Source organism: Bos grunniens, chromosome 18 (assembly GCF_055505025.1).
Source record: "Bos grunniens cultivar Pamir isolate PY7600 chromosome 18, Bosgru_T2T1.0, whole genome shotgun sequence".
Lineage (NCBI taxonomy): Eukaryota > Metazoa > Chordata > Mammalia > Artiodactyla > Bovidae > Bos > Bos grunniens.
The window spans coordinates 14,205,107-14,225,364 of NC_141182.1; the positions used below are offsets into that span (position 1 = coordinate 14,205,107).

Here is a 20,258-nt window from a genome sequence, read left to right on the forward strand (position 1 = left end):
GGAAACCTGCTCTGTGACAGACTGTGAACTGGGGAAATCACCCCAGCATGGCCCAAGCCTCAGTATACCCACTGATAAAATGGGCCCGTAACTCCTGCTTCTCAAGGTTGGGGGCAGGTGATGGGGGTAGTCTTAGACAAAGGACCAGAAGGGGAAAGGCCACCATGGTGCCCATGACACAGAGGTTCTGACTGGCCTCCCTCCACCCTATCTCAGCCTCTTGGCCTGAATGTCACTGACTTTTCTACCCAGGACTCAGTTTTGTCACCTGTGAGATGGGGACAAGAGCAGAGCCCCTGCAGTGGCACAGAGGGATGGGACAAGCCAGCGAGAGGCTCCTCTGAAAGACCTGGGTGCTGAGCGGGGCCCAGCTCTGATTGAGATGGGCTGCCTTCTGCCGGGAGTGGTGTATATGCCTGGGTGCTGAGACCTCCTCATTCTGATAAAGCCCAGACAAGTAAGACCTGGGTTACAGACAGGGAACTGAGGCTCACAAGATGCAAGCCTGGGTCACACGGCTGTCACGTGGCAGCTCCCATGCGTGTCCAGCATTCTGGCTGACCCACTGCTGGGCTCAGGCAGGGTCATCACTGTGGGCCCTCAGAGCCTGGCCAGAAGGGTGGCCGGGAGGGTCCACAAGAGGATGTCCTGCCGCACAGGGAAGACCCTCGCAGCCCCAGAGGGGACATCGCGGTGGCTGGGCTGCCCCCTGTACCAGCAGGGGATTGCGAATCTCGCCAGTGCTGGGAGGGAGCCACCCTCCTGGACAGGAAGGTCCCTACCATCAAGATGCCACCGAGGTGCGGTGAAAGTGAACCAGACCCAGTCTCACCACCATCCTCCAGCCCAGGGTCCCCTCAGAAAGGGCCCATACTCTCCTGACCTGACTGTGCCTCCAGTCTGGGAGGCCCGGCTAAACTCTCCCGGGCGGGCTTGGGGCGTCTCCACCTGCTAGGATGCTCCCCTGTGCTCCACAAGGTTGTTCCCTCCTCACTCAGGATCGAGCCCAAATGTCCCCCCTCAGAGGACCCCTGCCCTTCCCACTGCATCACCCACTTAATTTCTTGGGGAGCACTTGTCAGCACCTGCCATCGCGGTCTGTGTGGGTCCTGTCTCCCCGAGGACATGGGCCTTGTCTTTCTGTGCACTGCGAAGTCCAGACCAGCGCCGACACCTGGTGGTCATCGAGACGCTGCATGCAGGTGTGCTGACCGGCCTGTGAGAAACCCAGAGAGGCCCCGCCTGCCCCTGTGCCGTCTGGGACCCTGGCCTGTTGCCTTGGAGGCTGTGGCGGGAGCCTGGGCAGAGCTTGGGTCAGGAGCTGCCCCCTGCCCGGTGGCCTCAGTGGGCAGCTCCCCCATGTGTAGGGCGTGGGGACCAAGGAGCTACTCTGAGCCTACCCATCATCAGTAAAGTTCGGTTATGGCGGATTAAGATATCCTTCACCTGGGGGTGGATGCATCACAAAATGGCCTCAGTTCTCCTCCCCAACCACATACACCCCTTCTAATGTGACTGCAGCTCTTCCCGCCCAGCTGCTGTTGCTGCTGCTAAGTCACTTCAATAGTGTCTGACTCTGTGTGACCCCATAGACGGCAGCCCACCAGGCTCCCCTGTCCCTGGGATTCTCCAGGCAAGAACACTGGAGTGGGTTGCCATTTCCTTCTCCAATGCATGAAAGTGAAAAGTGAAAGTGAAGTCGCTCAGTCGTGTCTGACCCTCAGTGACCCCATGGACTGTGGCCTTCCAGGCTCCTCCGTCCATGGGATTTTCCAGGCAAGAGTACTGGAGTGGGGTGCCATTGCTTTCTCTGCTTCCCACTCAGAAATGGGCTCAATTCCCTGCCCTTGGATCCGGGCTGGCCAGGGACTTGCTCTGGCCATTAGGATGAGGCAGGATGATGGCAGTCAGCTCTGAGCTGGACATGAGGCAGTCAGTACCTCTGGCTGTCCTGCTGAGCCTGCTGAATGGGAAAGCTCACTTGGGCGAGTTGGCCCAGCTGCCCTAGCTAGGGATCCAGGAGTGTGAGGACCCGGCCACACTCAGCAGAGCTGCCGACCTCAACCCAAGAGCAAGCCCTGCTGGGACTGCCCAGATGAGCCACCCAGTGGGACCCTATGGAGCCTGAAATCACGTGGTGGGTACCTTCACTTTGGAAACTGCTTTTCAGCACCCACCAGCCTGAAATATTGTGCACCCATGGCTCAGTGATTTGCTCTGAGGCAGGGAATCAACAGAAGAGCAAAGAGCCCAGCATCGGCAGCAAAGGATAAGAATACTCACTGGCCACTGTCACAGAGGTCCATTAGGAGGTCAGGGGGCAGATCCACACAGCAGAATACTACACAGCAAGGAAAAAGCACACACACAACCCCACACACCAATTTGTCAAATGTCACCAACACGTGGCTGAGTGAATGACACCAGACCCCAGAGAGGATGGGCCACATGCCTCTACTTACGGGCATTACAGTCAAGGTGGTGGGCCCATGACCGGCAGTGACCCGGGAGAGGGGCTCAGGGCCTGGGGCAGGTCAGGGAATGCTGTCTGTTAACCTGCACACTCTGAACCTTCATGCACACAACACTTTTCTGTGTGATGTGTTGTACTTCAAATAAAGAAAAATCAAAAGAAGTAGAAACACATGTAACTCCATCTTGCAAATGAACATACGTGCAGAAAATGACAAGAAATGAAAGGTGACCACAGCTCCTGGTAGAAGGCCGGTCAGAGCCATTATGTCTGTGCCTGTGTTTGCAGAAGGGGTCTGAGGGTTTGGTTGGGCCGAGAAGCCCAGAGCTGCAGCCACGTACAGACGCTCCAAACGAGTGGGGCAGGGGTGGGACTTCCTTCTCAGACGAGCTGGGATGGTCATGGAGCTGGGTCCGGGATGCCCTGGTGCTGAGCAGAGTTCCGAGGTGGGGAGGGTGGAGCGCGCTTAGCGGCTGGAATGGAAACCCTCCCTGCTCTCTGCCGGCCGCAAACGTGATCCAGATGTCCCCTGCTCGCCCCGCGGCTGGCGCACGGAGAGAGCACATTCCTCACCCAGCTGCTGGGGCTACGCTGCCAAGAGCAGCTCCCGAGAGCTGGCGGGGGGGGGGCACCCACCATCTGGGCCGCCTGCCGTGTGTGTGTGTGTGGGGGGTACCAGTGGAGGGGAGGGCCGCCCTCTCCCAGCACCTGGGACCAGCACTCTGGGGCCCTCTCCTGTTCCCCCATGCACACCTGCCACCAAGGGGGCGTGGCTCAGCTGCAGGCTGGCACACCCAGCGAGTGTGAATGGGCTGTGACAAGAAACATGGTGGACCCTGGGTGGGCTTGAGGGGTGTGGGCATGTGGACAGAGAGAGTCACGAGTGACTGAGCAGAGGTGGGTGGATGGTGGATGGGTAGGTGGATGAGTTGGGGGGGTTGCATCCTGACCAAAGCATGACACAGAGCCCCCTCCTGGAGCTCAGTGGTGGGTACACAGGCCAGCCCAGGAAGTCGAGTAGTAGTGGGAAAAACCCAGCTTTGGGGTCTGGCAGGCCTGAGTCCAGCCGCGGCCTCATCACTCGGGTGGCCTTGGCCAGGCTTCCTCCTCTGAGTCTCCTCAACTGTACACTCGGGCTGACGTCACTGTCAGGATCAGGCCAGTGCCTGTTAAGCCAGCTCTCTGCTTTGCTCACATACACACCTGGCAGGGACGTGAGGGGCGGGGGACCCTGAGACCCCAGGAGGCGCCCCAGCAGATGGGGGTTGGGGGGAGGTCCTCCTAGAGCCAAGGACCACCTACAGTTAGTCTGAACAGAAGACATGTCCCCCGAGGGGTTGTGGCAACATGGGGCAGAGTGTGGGCAAGCGCATTTCCTGGGGGAGGGGTGCGACCCCAAAAAAGACCACAGGAGCCCCTGGAATACAAGATGATCCAATATGTACAGAGTGTCTCTAGAAGGAAAAAGAAACAGCCCCTGGAGAGGGGCAGCAGGACCCCCTCCTCTCGGCCTGCCTCTTGTACCAGCAGCACTTCTAAAGTAATTCCTGATTTATTGTTAAACTGCCTGCTGCCCACCAGCACTGTGCCCACCCCAACTCTGACCAAGACAGACAACTACAAAGTTTCACTTAACAGATACACTCGTCCAGATCACTTGTTTTCAAGAAGGAATTGACAAAACTCAAGGAACTGCTCGGCCAGGACGCCTCTGAGGCCAGTCAGTGCTCAGATTCGCATGAAGCAGAAAGTCCCGCGTCAGCGCTCACACATCTGGATCGGGTGCTCGGGAGTCAGGGAGCCTCCCGAGAGGAGGAGAACCTGCACTTGTGTGCACGCCTGAAGCCAGGAAGGGCGTCTAGCAGAGGCACAGCTTGGGGAAGTCGGGGCAGCGGGAACTCTGTGCACGAAGGTGGGCAGCGATCAGGGAGGCTGGGGGCTCTGGAGACCCAGGCCGCATGGTTAGGGGTTCCCCTGCTGGCATCGAGGCGCCACGGAAGGCTGACCTGAGTCCTAGAGCATGTTCATTGTTGGAAAGCATGCAGACTGGCTGCATGTCACCTTGAACTCCCCAGAGGAATGTTGCCAAAATATAAACTCATTGTGCTGCCCCTGCGAACACTAAGCAGTATTTAGGGCTGGTGGTTCATCCCACATGCACACCCCTCTGAGCGCATCCCTGAGAGCGAGATGATCCTCCCACCAGCTCCAAGCCACAGAACCGCCGCCCTCGGTACACACGGCCTGTGAAGGCCCCGATGACCCATGATGGGAGACATCAATGCAGGATGCTGCCCCCAAGCTGGAGGGACCCCAAGTGGTGAGAGGCACCAGCTGGAGCAGGTTTGAGGTTGGGGCTGAGTAGGTGGTCTGGGCAGGCTTTGCTCAGGGGACCAGGGGCGTCTCCGATTCTCACGCCCCGCTTTCATAAGGATGACATGAGAGCTGGTTTGGCTCAGCTGTGATGAGTGTCACCCTGACGTGGTGTGTCTTGGTGCCCACTGCGGGACCCCCGTGGATCTGGCGAGATGCCCAGAGACACCCAACCCCTCTTCTATGCTCTCAGTTCCTGGATATGGAAGGCCCTGCCCAGGGCCCTCCCAACCCGCATACCCAGGGACCAAAACTGGCCCAGGAGAGACTTCATCGCTGCAGGGCCCCAGACCCTCCCATCCTCCTGCCTCTGTCTTCATGGGCGAGGCTGGGGCCCCTGAAAAACTTGCGCTTCTTTTGGCAGAGAACGTGGTAAAGGTGGGAGGGGAGGCTGTAGGGATGTTTACATTTATGTCATTGTCATAATTGTAGTCAAAGCTCACAACACTGGGGAGACCATCACTGCCTCCCTTCCCAGATGCTCAGAGAGGTTGAGGTCTGCACCTGAGGTCACACAGCACTGGTGCAGGCTGGAAGCTCCTGAGAATACCACCGGCACCTCTGGCTGCAGCAACTCTGTCTGCTGCTCACCTCAGATACCTGCGGTTACTCTTATGACTGAACCACAGCCATGCCAGAGAGGCCTGGCAGCGTGGAAGGAGAACACTAAGCCCCAGCCTCTCTAGTGTCCTGGGTGCGGAGCTCTGGGTGCCAAGCTCTGGGTGCCATCTTCCCAGGGCCCTTCTCCCAGAAGGATTCCAAACAATCCATATTCCCAGGAACCATCGAAATGTTCCAGAAATTCCAATCGTATGTCACCCCAATGGCACGGCCCAGACCCTCCCCTGCAGGGGAGGCCAGGAGCCTCTGGGGTCCCACGTTTTCTGGGACCCTGGGGTCCCAGACCTCTGGGGTCTGCCCGTTTTCACTGCAGAGAGCTATCTGTACGTTTGTTGAGTTCCACGGGCCATGTGCTTCACCCGCGTCACCTCACACAACTCCTGGAACCCCACTATTTCCTACTTTCAGAGTCAGCGACGTGTCCCGTGGTGAGCATGGCAGCTGGCCCAGCTTGGGGTTTTAGTCACGCGGGAAAGGCATGTTCCCAACCGCCCAGCCCCCACCCATGGTAACCACTGTTGACGGGTCTATGGACCCCTCTAGATATTTCCGTGTGAATATAACCCTCGGTACGTGTACTCGCAAGGAAGGGGCAGCCACGACGCATACCCGTCAGCTCTACAAGCTGCGAGTTTTTCCGACGAGACCTGGAAGCTGTATGCTCAGTCCAGCCTCAGGTTCCTCACCTGTGAAATGGGGAGATGAGCCCCACCCCCCAGGGTTAACAGGAGCTGGAGAGTAATAACCAGCATACACAGCAGCCAGGCATACAGCAAGTGCCAAATGAGTGCCAATCTATAGACAGGAGTCACTCTGAGCACTCGCTTCTTGGAGGTCCTCCTTGGAGCCCTCTAAGGCTGACTCCGCTCTTCCACCCAGGGACATCCCCTAAAATGGCCAAAGGGTTGGACTCCGGGAAGACAGGGGCTGCTGGCCGGACACCACAGTCCCCAAGCTGGCCACGTGATGGAGGAACATGGAGCTGCCACAAATGCAGGTGGAAAGGAAGCCCCCCTCCCTGCCCAGAGGAGCCCCTGGCTTGGCTGGACAGGGTCCCCTGCTATTTCCCAGCCCTGCCTCCCATCCTGCTGGGTGGTCTCCCCGGCCTTGGCCCACCCACCCAGGAGGTCAGAGCCCCCTTGGGCCCTGGGGATGACACCACAGCAACCCCCTGGAGAGGCATCCCTCTAAGCTGGTGTCCCCACAACCTGGGAACAACCTCCTTCCTCTGGATATAAGGCAAACAGAGTCCTCTGGAAGCAAACCTTTTAAGCAGATGTTTCCTCTTGGCACGCACCTCCGGGCGGGGCCTACTGCTCTCACATGGAGGCACAGGGGAGACCGAGTGATTTCAATTCTTCTTTTTAGGAAGGGGGAGGAAAATATTTTAAAAAATGTGTTTTACAAGCCTGCTTTTGCCATTGTTTATGTAAACAGGTAAATTGTTTCCTGCCTCAATTAAAAACATCTGCCACATAAATGAATACCAATTAACTCATCCTGTTTTTAATTACTCTGTTAATTACACGCAGGCAGCAGAAAGGATGGCTGGGAGTAGGCGAAGTCGAGTGCACGCCCTCCCCCCAGTTGGCAAGGATCCGGACTGTGTCTGGCTCCTGGTGGATGAGGGTGGCAGGGAGGTGGTGGCGCGGTGCCAGCCGGGATTCCCTGATCTGGGGCTGCCGGGTGGGCACCTCCTCCAAGGGCCCTGGATGGGGGCCGGCCGGGGCTCCCAGCTCACTCTAGGGAGTGAGGAGCCCCCTCCTGCAGGCCCTTCTGCCCTCCCCCTTCCCACTCTCACCTCCTCCAGCCACTCTCCTCCCATCACTGGAGAGGAAGGAAGGGCCTTAAGGGGGCCCGTCATGTCTTGGCCATATTTGTTGGGGGAGAGGGGGCAGCTGGAGATGGAGGCCTGCACCCCCTCCAGGAAGGCCTGCCTGGGGCTGGGGGAGGGGAATACTGCTCTGACAAATGCTGCCTGGTGGCACCCTGAGCACCAGGACTGGGAGCCACCCCCGGAGCACCCCTCGCCGACCCATCACCCACTCTCCTTGTCCATAGCCTTCACCATGGTTTGTAATTTCTCTCCCCTCTCCTGCTTGCTTCCCTGAACCCGGCCCAGGGCAGGCAGGCAGGAGGCGCCCGAACATAAGTCTCTGAGTGAACCTTATCCAGGGGTGCTCACAGAGGAGGTGTCATTATTCCTATAGATGGGGTTGGCTTGGGAGAGGACCCTCTGAGGTGTCACATGGTTGCACCAGCCTTCGTGAGGGGCTGGACTTGAACCCAGCAGGAGCCCTACTTCCAGGATGCGTTTACTGCACTGTCAACATCACCAAGGCCAAGCTAGGAGTCATGCTGTCTCCAGGGGCTGGAGCTGCTGGGCCCTGGGGTGCCCCCTCCCCCACCTCCCACAGATGCTCTCCCCACCCCCTCCCAGGTTACATGGCTTACAGAAGCAGAGGTGGTCAGAGCTGGCTGGCCCTCACAGTTGCCCAGCTGGTGTGGTTGGTGGGTTTCCACTTGGCCCATCAGAGGTAGGCAGCAGAGCATCTCTGTGAGAATGATGCCACTGCCTGAGGTGGGCTCAAAGGGAAAGATGTGCCTGACATTGATTGGTGATGTCTGCCACAGCCATTGGAGTGTGCAGATTGACTCGCCATGTCTGCCAGTCGCATCACATATGGAGTAATAGGGAGGTACCAGGATCCAGTCCACTTTCACAAACAGTGCTCCAGAACAGAGAACAGTCTGCCTCTCCTACTGCCTGTGGGCACCTGCTCAGGGGGCTGCCTGCACCAGCCTTCACTGAGACATGGGTCAACAGTCCACAGATGGACAGGCCAGAGTCCAGGGGCCAACCCCTTCCAGGCCAGGTTCCAGCTCACAGTCCCCACCCAGAATCCTGTCCCAACCTTGGAGCAGGGCTGGGGAACAGCAAGTACCAAGTGATCCACAGTTTATTAGCCCATTTAATCCTTCCAACAGCCCCATGAGGCTTTTCTGTTATTTAATAGTAACAGTGAAATGTAAAACATGTTATTACACCCATGTTACAGGTGGAACAACTCACAGGTTCAGTAACTGCGGGGCGCATGGCTGGAAAGGGCAGGGCTGTGAGTCTGACCCCATCGTGCAGACATGCACAGGTCTGGCCTGAATTCACCCTGCTGCCTGGACCCAACCCACTCCCTCCAGATTTCCAGTCTCCCAGACAAGCGACCAGGGGCAGGCATAGCCTCCAGGTTTGAGTTGGGCATTGTCCAGTTTCTGGCCACAGGCTGTGAGCAAGTGCCTCCACTTGGCTTGGTCTCAGCATTTTCCCCTGGAAGACGGGGGACGCTCACCCTGCCTCGCAGCACTGGCATGAGCATACTGGGGCTTTCCTGCCAGCCTCTCTGCCCACCGCTCCCCTCCTGCCTCTCCTTCCAGGCAAGCCACCAGGCTGAACACCAGCATGTAGCTGGGCAGTCTCCTGAGCTGCTAGAGGCCGAGGCCAGCGTGGGTCAGGGCCTGCCCTGCAGGCTGTTGGGGAGCCTGCACCTCAGCCTTGCCCGGTGGGGGTCCCTTTCAACATCCATCAGTCATCCAGATACTGGGCCATTCTCTCTGGGGCCTTTTAGCCACTTTCAGCCATAAGACATGTCTAATAGTAGCTCCTGCAGCGTGCTGGGCAGCTGGGTCTGGTGTGGGGAGCCGCGTGCTGGCCCACCTGACCACATCTCCACACCTGGGGCTCACTGAGGAGCAGCCAGGAGCAAAGCCAGCTCCAGGGCTCCTTGGCAGCCCCTGTGTGGTTGAGAGGGCCCGCCAAGCTGTGGGGAGGAGCCCAGACTCACCGGTCAGGAGTTCAGAACGGTGGTGGCCACAGGAAAAGGGCCACAGGAATCCTCGGGTACAGCCCCCAACCGAGGTCTGTGGCAAGGGCACACGATGACCAGAGTCAAGGGCAGGGACTCTGCACCTCAGAGGCTGTATCTTCCCAGGGAGGGCTGCACTTCAGAGTTTAAACCTTAGTGACCTCCTCTCTGTGCAAATGGAAGACCCACCCCCTCAGAGGTGACAAAGGCCATGTGCGGCAGTTATAACAAGGGGCTGTCCCGCAGAAACCAGAAACCACCAGCCAGCTCACTGGTCAATCAAGTCCAAGGTTCAGAGTGTCCACATGCAACACCAGCCCCAAGGGGGAATCACTGTGCCACTTCTGAGGGGCACAGAGAGAGCGGGAGCCAGCCCGGGGTCACACAGCAATGGAATCACACAGCGGCAGCCTCACCCGCCAGCCCTCAGCCCTGACCCGGAGAACAGGCTGTGTCCCTGGTGGACAGAGGGTCTGTTTCCAGCCCCTCCTCCCCGCCTTGGACGGCCCAAGGCAGGCAGATGGGCCGGCGCTGGTGCAGCCGCGGTGGCAGCTGCTCTGGGGGAGGCGAGCGGGAAGCCGGCTCCATGCCTCCCTCCCCGGCGGAACCTTCTGGATGTTTTGACTCATTCCACCACATGGTCTCCCAGAACCCCAAGGAGATCTGGGGGTGGGGCCCTGCTGAGTCAAAACAGCCTTGGGGGTTTTCGGCAGAGGGGCGTGGCATCCTCCTGCTGTGCCTGGAGTCTCCCCTCTTGTCTCTGAGAAAGCTCCAAGGCCATCTCCCCATTTGACAGCAGGGAAAACCGAGGCCACTGCTGGCCCCTGGGGTTTCCCTTCTGACCCAGGGAGGCTCCGTCAGGCCTGTCCTGAGCCCTGGGGCACACGTGGAGTCCACAGCACTTCATCCAGGGCTGCACCTCATCTCCCGTGTTCCCCTGGGGGGAATCTTCCCAAGGCATAGAAATGGGGAGACCATGGTGGCTTCAGAGGCCGCGGGGAGTGCCCAAAGTCACATGACACCTTCTGTCTGGTCAGTGTGAACATTTTCACAGGGACATTTATTGTAAAACAGAACGACTAAGGAGGTCCTGGTGCCTTGGATGGAAAATCTCTCCGTGTCCAGAGGCCTCACCCCAAGTAGTGGGGAAGGGTGTGCGGGACTCTCTTGCTCCTCTTTGACCAGGGATACCCCACGGCGGTGCAGGTGTGTGAGCTCAGGCAGTTCAGACTTGCAACTCTCCAGCACAGCAAGCTTCCAGGGAGCCAGCAGGCTTGACCCGAGCGGCAACCAGGCTCAGTTGTGGGCTATTCCAGCTCCACCCCCTTGGTTGCCAAACCCCTCAGGATGCCCATGGGGCCTCCTAGTCTCTGAAATGTCCATTTTCTGACCCTCTCCAGGCAGCACAGGGTTCAGGGAATAAGCGACTCTCCTTCCTCTCCTCCCACATGAGGGACCCCCGAGGCCTCGGGACAGATGGAGCTGGAGCGCCGGCGGTCAGCTCAATCAGGAGGATGGAGTGAGCGCCAAGCCCACCAGTGGTGGAACCACATAATAGCCGGCAGAACGACAGGACCGGTTTTGGGTCCCTCACCCTGGGCTCCCACACAAAGGCTTTGGCTGCTGGCCACAAAGGCACAGCTCCGGGCAGAGATCTCCCCCAGGGACAAACTGGCCACTGCCGTGCAGTCGTGAGGAGACATCAGGCAGACCCCCAGGGGAAGCCAGGATGCCTGCTGGATCAGCTCTACGAGTCTTCAGTGCAAACCCCCGGTGCACAGGAAATGCATGACGTTTTCATGCCTTAGTATTTATGCCACCACCTCCACCAGCTGAAGCCCTCAATGCCCACAGGCAGCTCCCAGGCCATCCTCCATCCCCTTGCCCTCCTCCCTTGTGCTTCTCCTCTCCACCTGCAAGGCCGCCTTGCTGGCCCACAAATGTGCCAGGCGTGCTCCTGCCCCAGGGCCTTTGCACTGGCTGTCCCCTATGCTAGAGGGCTGTGCCCTGGTGGCCCCCTGGCTGCCTCCCTTCCAGGCCTCAGCTCAATGTCACCTACTCAGAAAAGCTGCATCTGGCAAGGACAGGCCCCACCTCCCAGACCCAGGCCCTGTCCATTCCTTGTTTCCTTCGTTTATTGTCCATCTCTCCCCAAACAGAGTAGCAGCCACACGAGGGCGGGTCCATCTGCTGGATTCCGGAATAGCGGCCGACACATGGCAGGCCCTCAGTCGCTATCTGTCAAAGGAACAAGTGCCTAAACCAACTACGTTCTCATCAACAGTTTATCTCATCTAAGTGTCACCCAGCTCTGAGCTGGTGCCTCACAGCCGCTGGGCATGCACTGTGCCAGGCAGCAGTGACTCCTACCCTGGGGTCAGCCTCCTGGGCTTCATCCGGGAAGGAAACAACAGTTGGAAAGGAGGGTCATCCTGGGAGGGGCACCCATGGGCAGATGTGAGTGGTGTGGGGGCGTGGCCAGTGCCTCTGGAGTCAGAATGCAGGTCCCCCAGGCCCTGTGCAGCTGAGGGTCGTGTGGCTTCCATCAGTCCCACCCCACCCCCACCAGCAGGGAGCTCAGAGGAAGAGCGAGGAACCGAATTTCTGCCATACATCGAGAGCTACATGGTCTTCTGATGTGCAGAAAAATGGAAAATGATTATTTCACATACCCTCACCAGCGCCTGGGTATTCGAATTCTGGCCTGTGTCCAGACAGGCTGGGGGAGGGGCAGGTCCACCTATCCTTCTCCAGGGACCTCCCTACCTGGTCCCCTGGCCCCCCCGTGAGGTGACAGCTGGGATGCCCAGGGGGACAGCAGCTGTGTCAGCTGATGGGGGATGGGCACACCACCAGGTGCCAACCTGGTTCCGTCCAGGCTCAGCGGTGACCCCAAAGCCTCGGTTTCCCTGGCATGCTGGGAAGGAAACACCTAATTTCTTAGTGGCTCCATGGGGGTGGGAGAAACGTCTCAACTTGGGAGACTGAAGCAAAGGTGACCCAGGGTGACCTCCACTGCCCTCCCCTCCTCTGCCCCAGACCAGTTCTGTGGGGTCTCCTTTCCCAGGGGCCTGTCCTGACCCCTCCACCCTGAAGCCTTCCATAATTCTTCCTGCAGGACCGGGGCTCCGGCCCCACCACACGGGCTCCTCATGCACGAGGAGTTCCCAGTCCTGGGCAGCCAGATGGAGGGGCAGAATCTGAGAGCCGGCACCTGGTGGTCTGTGCCGTGGAGTGTGGGGTGTCCTGGCCACGGCAGTCAGGGCTGTGCCCTCTCCTGTCTCCGAGCTGCCCATGGAGTGGGCCCTCAAGGAGCTTTTGTTTGCGAGTGAGTGGGGTCAGGTTTCAGCGAATGGCCCTGCAGAACCCTGGCCACCTCCTCTGTGCTCCCATGAGGGCACAACCCTGGCTGCCTCCCTACATGCCCTCACATAGGCAGGACCCTGGCTGTCCATCCCTCCGTGCCCCTACGAAGGCAGGATGCACGACCCGACTCCAGGGCTGGAGAGCAGATGAGATAGCTGTTTGTGGAACCAAATACAGCGACAGCTTGCAGGCAGGCGGGCCCTGCTGTTCAAACAGCACTCTCCCAGCACCCAGCGAGGGCGTCCCTGCAGCCGTGACCCTGGCATCACTGCCTGGAGATGGGGCGCTCACAGGTGACACACGTTCCTGCCCGCCCCGGGCCTCCTGTGTGTCAGGTGCCTGCCTGGGCTCTGAGGCAGCAGGGCCAACAGACAGCAGTCTTGCCCTCACAGAGCTGACCTTCTGGGGAGGAAATGTGGTAATGTGCAAAGAAGAGGGGGCGCTGAGGGCTGTGGGGACACGGGTGGGGGTGGGGATGGGGGGCACTCAGAGCAGAGGGGACTTCTAGGTGGGTTGGAGCAGTATGGTGGGAGCCATGTGGATGTGGGGCGGGACACACAGGCAGAGGGACCCTCCAGTCCCTGGGGTGCTGGGGACGCAGCAAGGCAGGTGGGTCAGGATGAACATTTAGGGGGAGGGCTATGTGGTCTTGAAGTCACTGGCAATCTGCCTCTGTCCCTGGAGGGGGCCTCTCTGGTTGACACATGGTGGCCCCAAACTACTTCCTCTGAGTTTGGGGGAGGTGGGGAGAATGAAACCAGAGAACAGGTGCAGAATCTTGTTCATGCCAAGGACCTGGGACGCGGGTGCCAGGGAGATTCAGTAAGTGTTTGTAGAACCAAACACAAGGACAGCTTGTAGGCAGACGAGCCCTGCTGTCCCAACCACCCTCAGGCTCCTGGCAGGGCGTCCTGCCAGCCAGTGACTTGGACAACTGCATGCTCCCCACCCCCACCTCCAGGCCAGGGTGTGGTCACCTGTGGAAGGGGTGAGCTGACGTGATGCAGGGAAGCCAGGTGACCAGGGCAGGAGGCTTTTCATGTGAATTCATTCCTTGAAACCCGGAGGACAGTGACCTAAACTGATGACCGCTCAGCACAGCAGATGCTGTCCCAGGAGTGACCCCAAGAGAACTGAAAACACACACCCACCCAAGAAGGTGCTTGGGAAGGTTCACTCCAGATCATCCACTCTCACCAGTGGCCCAGCGTCCATTGACTGATGATGGACACACAAAATGTGCAGATCTGAGTCACTGAATCTCAGTCATTAAAAAGAAGGAGAGCAGTGACACATGTGACAACATGGACGGACCTCAGAAACATGGGACCAGCCTGCGGCAGCGCTAACTACAAGGGTCCTGCCCGTCTTCCCAGGCGTGGTGATCTGTTCACCTGGGGGCCCCACCCGACAAGCGGGCAGGACAGCTTCTCCCTTGCTGACCCCAATCCAGCTGGGCTGGCAGGCCCAGGAAGGAAGATGGTGAGGACAAGCCCTACCGGTTGGTGACCCGCTACCTTCCAAGGCATGCCCCACATCCAGATGTGCACCCTTCAGAGGCCAAGAGGAACCTTAAGATGGTCTCCCCTAATAACCTCCTGAACCAGGAGTCTAACTGGGATGATGTTCTGTGTAATGTGAGGATTATTAGCCAGAAAGAGGTCCGGGCAGCAATGAAGGGACCTCAGCCACTTTTAGACTCAGAGAAAAGCCTCCTGAACGCAGGGTCAGGCCCAGGACCTCATGACCACCCCGACCTGTCCCCTCCACTCTGAAGCCCCCAGGACCATGCTGATCAGCAGGGCCAGGAGCTGTGCTGGTACCTTACCAGGGATTGAATGATTACGATTGTGGAGATTTCAAAAAGGAGTTTTCACATTAACAGAGAGGAAACCGAGGCTCCAAGAAACCACACAATGTACTGCAGCTGGGGGTGAGCCTGTGGGCCGAGATTCCACCTGGGTGCCTGACACCCAAATGAGGCTCTCCTATGACAAAGCCCTTGTCCGTGTGTAGTGACAGGTGACCAGGGACAGTCCTTGTCTGTGTGTAGTGACAGGTGATCAGGGACAGTCCTTGTCTGTGTGTAGAGACAGGTGGCCAGGGACAGTCCTTGTTTGTGTGTAGAGACAGGTGACCAGGGACAGTCCTTGTCTGTGTGTAGAGACAGGTGACCAGGGACAGTCCTTGTCTGTGTGTAGTGACAAGTGACCAGGTGTGAAGTTACAGGCATCCTGGGAAAGTCCTTATAGATGGTAGTGACAGGCATCCTGGGACAATCCATGCAGATGGTGACAAGTGTCCTGGGACAGTCCTTATCTGTGTGCAGTGACAGGCTTCCTGGGATAGTTGTGCAGATGGTGTTGACAAGTGTTCTGGGACAGTCCATGCAGGTGGTGGTGACAAGTGCCCTGGGACAACCTTGTCTGTGTATAGTAACAGGTGGCCAGGGGAAGTCCTTGTCTGTGTGTAGTGACAGGTGGCCAGGGACAGTCCTCATCTGTGTGCAGAGACAGGTGACCAGGAACAGTCCTTGTCTGTGTGCAGAGACAGGTGGCCAGGAACAGTCCTCGTCTGTGTGCAGAGACAGGTGACCAGGGATAGTCCTCGTCTGTGTGTAGTGACAGGTGGCCAGGGACAGTCCTTGTCTGTGTGTAGAGACAGGTGGCCAGGGACAGTCCTTGTCTGTGTGTAGAGACAGGTGGCCAGGGACAGTCCTCATCTGTGTGTAGTGACAGGTGGCTGGGACAGTCCTTGTCTGTGTGTAGTGACAGGTGATCAGGGACAGTCCTTGTCCATGTGTAGTGACAGGTGACCAGGGACAGTCCTTGTCTGTGTGTAGTGACAGATGATCAGGGACAGTCCTTGTCTGTGTGTAGAGACAGGTGGCCAGGGACAGTCCTTGTTTGTGTGTAGAGACAGGTGACCAGGGACAGTCCTTGTCTGTGTGTAGAGACAGGTGACCAGGGACAGTCCTTGTCTGTGTGTAGTGACAAGTGACCAGGGACAGTCCTTGTCTGTGTGTAGAGACAGGTGACCAGGGACAGTCCTTGTCTGTGTGTAGTGACAGGCATTCAGGGATAGTCTTTGTTTATGTATGCGTGAGCTGGGTCACCCTTCACAAGTGCTCACAGGGTCACCGTGAAGCTGGGCTGGGACGCGTAGGTGGGATCTGGTACAACACGCACTGCTGCAGCCGTCAGAGTGTAGACATCTAGACGGGTCACATGGCTCCTCTATGAGTGTCCTGGGCAGCTGCCCTAGGGACAGTCAGGGAGATCACACATCCTCCTTCTGCCTGGTTTTCACAGCCTTGCACACATACTTACCTGCCCCGTGTACACCCCCTCACGTGCACACTCACACACAGGGCTCCCATAGAAGGTGATATCCACTGCGGTCCCTGGAGTGAGCTGCTCCCCTCCTCCCAGGGACCTCCCTGCAGTTGCCCTGCCCCCTCTCTGCCACCAAGCAGAGGGAAAGGCAGGGCACTGGGAAGAACAGCTTTTCATGATTAAGCGCCCTTGCTTCAGACCATTCTACCAACACCCAGACCTTTGGACACAGTGGGGGGCTTCTCCACCTGTCCTGGGGGCTCAGGCTCAGTCTGCAGAGCTGGGGGCACCTGCTTCTCCTAGACATGGCCTTGCCCTCCGAGCTACCTGTGTCTGGATGTCGCCTTCCTGGCCCTGTCCCCCTTCACCTGTCCCCCAGAACCATCTTCTCAAAATGCAAACCTGATCAGCTCCCACCACTCAGCTCCACTTAGGGGCCTTCCCTGGGCCCTGGAGACTCCAGGGACGAAGGCCAGAGTCCTGTCCAGGTCCATCAGCCCCACAGTCCTCCGGTTTGGTCCCGGCCCCTCCTCTTTGCGGTTGGTCACCTCTACACAGTCGTCCCCAACTACACGTCTCAGAGCCGCACGCCTGCACCACCAGGGCCACCACGGCGCCCCTCAGCAGAGCCACCATTGGGGAACTCCCTGTGTCCTCACCCTGCTCTGTCTGACACAGTAGTCACCAGCTAACCAACAAGACTGTTCGGAACTCAGACTCAAAGCAAATGTAAACACATGTGGAATTTCAAAGAGTTTTTTAAAAAGATCTCAATACTTTAAAAAAAATCAACTACATGCTGAGATAACAACATTTTGGAGACACCAGGTTAAATAACACATATCACTAGAATCATGTGGGTTTCCTTCTTTTCTCCTTTTTCTCCACGTGGCCACAACCCTAAGTGGCACATGTCTGCTCTGCATGGGCACGGCTCACCAGGCCATGTAGGCTGATGCATCCCGGGAGAAGCTGCCCTTCAGAGCATCTCCTGTGGTCACAGTCTTGGGGGTCCCAGGGTGCACATGGCAAGTCCCACCCAGTAATAGCTACTCGGATCACAAGCCAAGCAAACAAGCTGCAAACTGCTGAAAGCCTCTGAACGGTTCAAGATGACACCGTGTGTAAAGAGTCTGTCTCAGAGCACGGGGACTCCCTGTCTACACACAGTTGGACTCCAGGGAGCTATCTGGGCAAAGACCACATGGGGGGACAAGACCAGCGGTCAGTGGGCCATATGGAGAGGGTCTCAGACCCCCAACCTGAGCCTTCACAAGTGGGGATCTGCCGTGGGTAAGAGTAATACCTGCAGGGCTGCCCGGTCCAGTTCGGGCTCCCAGGGGCGTGGCAGACGGGGTCACTGCAGGGCAGTGTCATCCTGTCCCCTGCCTGGAGACAGGCGCCTGGTGGGGTAAGGCAGTGCTCTTCGTGGGAGTGAAAGGGACCGCATGCCCTTCGCTCTCCTCCGATGTTCTCCACGCGGCAGAAGGGCCTCTCTTGCACAGCCAGGCATGCAAGTGTCAGCACACGAACCGCTGCCCTTCCCACCACCCTGCACACAGCCAGCTTGGATGCGGAATGCTGCCCTCCAGCCCACTCTGACTCCTCAGAGGCAGGGAGGTGGGGAGGAAAGCCCCTGGTTCACTCCGCTCACGAGTCTGGCAGGGCTGGGTGAGGCTGGGGAAGCCCAAGGCCCCCAGAAGAAGTCACAACAGCCACCTGGGGACTCAGGTATAGGGAGAAGACAGAGGTTCCCGAGTCAGAATCCCACCTCTGCCACCAAGTAGCTGTGGGATGCGGTTTCCCACTGGGAGGGGCGGAGTGGAGCATGGTCCCTGGGGACACTCAGGTCCTGTGCTCTGAGCTGTGTCCCCAGCATGGGGATGGGGTCAGCAGGCACAGGGGTCTGGGCTCCACTGAGGACACAGCCTGTCTCTCTGGACCTGGGGCAGGAGGACACGGGGGTAGGCTGGAATCAGAGCAACAGGGTGTGACATGGAGCTGCCCGACACTCACACCCACCAGTGAAACCCAGGATGCACTGAGTGTCCCCCAGAGAAGGCCTGTGACAACCACATCTAGAGCCACCCGTCAGTCAGATACACAGGACCATCCACCCTCCTCACAACCCCAAGAGGGAGGAGCCAGTGAGACTGTGTTTAGCATCGAAATAGATTCAGAGAGGGTGAGTGGTGTGCTGAGGGTCACACAGCCACCCCCAGGAGGGGAATCAGGCTTCAAATCCCAGTAGCTCATAGAAGCCAGGTGGTGTCCCTCCCCCTCCCCCTGCCCACAGCCTGGATACACAGGGCAGAAGCTCCCCAAACTGCATGCGAGCTACAGCCTCCTCTGGTCCTGAACACCCCCACTTCTCCAGCCTCTCAATATGCTCCCCGCCCGCCTGTCAGAGGGGCCACTGCAGCCGGAAGCCTCTCCTTTCCTCCCTGGCTTCACTCTGGATTTTCTGGGTCCTCCCGGGTCGGGACCACCAGGTGAACACTTCCTGTGGGCCCCACGCATGGCCTGGGGCCTTCAGGTGCATAGGGAGCTCCACAGCCCTGCCCCGGCAGCTGTGACTCCTGCCCTACCCCCGCTGTGGACTTTTCTCTGCCCAAGTAAACAGAAGGCACCCAGGGCCGGACATCCTCCCAAACCTCCTCCCGCCACGTCCACCATGCTCCAGCCTCAGGGGCAGTGGGGGGTCTGAGAACCCAGGCCCTGGGGAGGCTAGGCGCATCCGTGGACAGGGAATGGGATGGACAGCGGTGGCTGGGAGCCTGTGGGTGGACAGTCGATCAGGGCTGCGGACGCCCCGGCCCCAGGAGGCGGCTTTCTTATCACAGCCAAATGCATCTTTGCTTTCCTTCCTGCCGACATCTGGCCCCCGGCGCGTCCCCGGTTACAGCGAGCCGAAGTCCCAACGTCTGTTTTATTGCCAAAGGTCATCGGAGGCCCCACTCAGCCATCAGCCCGTGCCCCGTGCGTGCTGTGAACTCAGAAGCAAGAACTGGGAACCCACGACTCACTTTCCTTGTCCCGAGTTTCCATCCTGAGCACCAGGCCTCTGCCTAGGTCTTTCCACTGAGGCTACAAGGGTGACACCAGCCCAGAGTTTGCTTCCAGAAACCAAGCTCTTGCTGCCATTGTGGTCCTGGAACAGGGCCAGGCTGCCTTCTGAACACAGCAGACAGCTCCAGGGGTCTGTCCACCCCCTGTGCCATGGGAGCAGCACCCACCTCTCGTGAGCCTCTCCCGGCCTCAGTGTTCCCATGTGGAGAATGGGACGGCAAGGGTGCCCACCTTCAGGGTTGTCCTGAGGTCAAATGAGGGGCAAAGCCTGCAGCCAGCCTGGGAGCTGTTGTTGGGGCTGCGTGACAATGACTCTGCCCCCTGCCTGGGTGACCCTGTGTCCAGTGACACAGCCATGAGTGACAAGCGCCTTCCAGGTCAGTCCTGTCCAGTAAGTCCGATCGTGGCCACATTCCTGCATTTACCAGTTTCAGAGTTCAGGATCCTCCTCCACCTCCCACCCCCACGCCTCCAGGTCTGGGAAGTGACACTAGCTGCCCAACAGACTGTTATGCCTGGATACCCTGTTGAAACAGCCAGACAATGGCCAATGCCGACGAGAGGTCCTTGAAAGGACACCAACCCCCTAAGCTCCTACACTGGGTGGTGGGAAGGGGAGGGGGCTGGCCTCAGGCCTCTGCAACCCAAACAAGGCAGAAGGTGCTCATCCTCCCGGCCCTGATCCCCGTGGTCCCTAGCCCCAGGGAGTACCCTAGGTGTCAGTTACTGTGCCCACGTGCCAGAGTCTGTGTCCAGGTGACAGTGCTGACATCTGGGGCACTAACCCCTTGTCAGTGCCCAGCAGGCGTGGGAGGAATCCTTACAGGCAGGCAGGGGGCCAGGCCCACAGGCACGGATGCCAGGAGGCTGCTGTCTGGAGGGAGCACCGGGGCTCCTCTCGTGGGATCAACAGCCTGCACCTCCCTGGGCATCTGTGAAACAGGGAAAGTCCCCCCATGGGCTGTCCTGCAGACTCGGGGTGGTGAGTTCAAGCGCAGAGCCTGGCTAGACAATGCCCCGGGGTGACTTGTGCTGCTGGGGGCTGGAGAGGAACCATGCGCCTGAGAGCCACGCCACAGGCAAGATGGAGCTGCCCCATGGAAGCGCCTGTTCCCTCCTCAGAACAGCACTCATTTAGCACCTACTGTGTGCGAGCTCTCC

General features: G+C 58.7%; 1 protein-coding gene across 11 annotated transcripts in view; it reads right to left on the reverse strand.

Moving 5' to 3' along the window:
* The window catches only part of CBFA2T3 (CBFA2/RUNX1 partner transcriptional co-repressor 3), a 78,502-nt gene that overhangs the window by 29,704 nt on the left and 28,540 nt on the right, over positions 1-20,258 (reverse strand). The window lies entirely within an intron of this gene.